A 1103-nucleotide genomic window follows, 5' to 3' on the forward strand; every position below is an offset into this window, starting at 1 on the left:
TTCACGTTTCCTTCACGAATTCTTTACTCAAAAACCACGCAAGGTAGTAAAAACCGTTTAGAAAGTTTAAAGGCGCTTAGAAATTGAATCTTTTTTACTAAAAAATCGCAGATTATCACAATCCAAAACATTCCAACAGCTTTAAACGGTTTTAAAGCAGATTTTGGCTTTTAAAAAGCACATTTTTTAATTTTTTTACCCATAAAACCCACAACGTTTCAAACGCATTTGACTTTGTCCAATAGAAAAATTCAGTCTTTTTGATTCAAAAATTGCAAATTCAGTTGATCTAAAAAATTTGCAAGAGTTTTCAACGGTTTTAAAGCAGACTATCGCCCACATCTTTAAAAAAAAACCTTCACTCAGAAACTCCGCAAGATGGAAAACCGCTCTTAGAAATTAAATCTTTTGACTAAAAATTCGCAGATTATCACGATCCAAAAAATTCCAACAGTTTTAAACCAGATTTTTGCCTTTAAAAGGCACATTTTCTCCCCTTTTTTCCGCATAAAACCTACATAGTTCCAAAACACACAAACATCTTTTTGATTCAAAAATTGCAAATTCAATCGACAAAAACTTGCAATAGTTTTCAACAGTTTTAAAGCAGACTAGCGCCCATATAAAGAGTTTTCATCAAAAATCCTTCACTCAGAAACTCCACAAGATGGAAAACCGCGCTTAGAAATTGAACATTTTTGACTAAAAAATCTCAGATTATCACGATCCAAAAAAATCCAACAGTTTTAAACGGTTCGAAAGCAGATTTTTGTCTTTAAAAAACAGCTTTTCTTCATTTTTTTACCCATAAAACTCACATGGTTCCAAAACACATGGTTCTACTGAAAAATAGAGTCCTTTTGATTGAAAAATGTTTAATTGAGTCGCTCTAAAAAAACTTGCAAGAGTTTTCAACAGTTTTAAAGCAGACTATCGCCCATGTAAAGAGTTTTCGTCAAAAATCCTTCACTCAGAAACTCCGCAAGATGGAAAACCGCGCTTAGAAATTGAATCTTTTTGCCTAAAAAATCGCAGATTATCACGATCCAAAAAATTCCAACAGTCTTAAACGGTTTTAAAGCAGATTTGTGCCTTTAAAAGAC

The sequence above is a fragment of the Dendroctonus ponderosae genome, unplaced genomic scaffold, assembly GCF_020466585.1.
Source record: "Dendroctonus ponderosae isolate FM_Combo_2020 unplaced genomic scaffold, Dpon_F_20191213v2 Dpon_F_20191213_10, whole genome shotgun sequence".
NCBI lineage: Eukaryota > Metazoa > Arthropoda > Insecta > Coleoptera > Curculionidae > Dendroctonus > Dendroctonus ponderosae.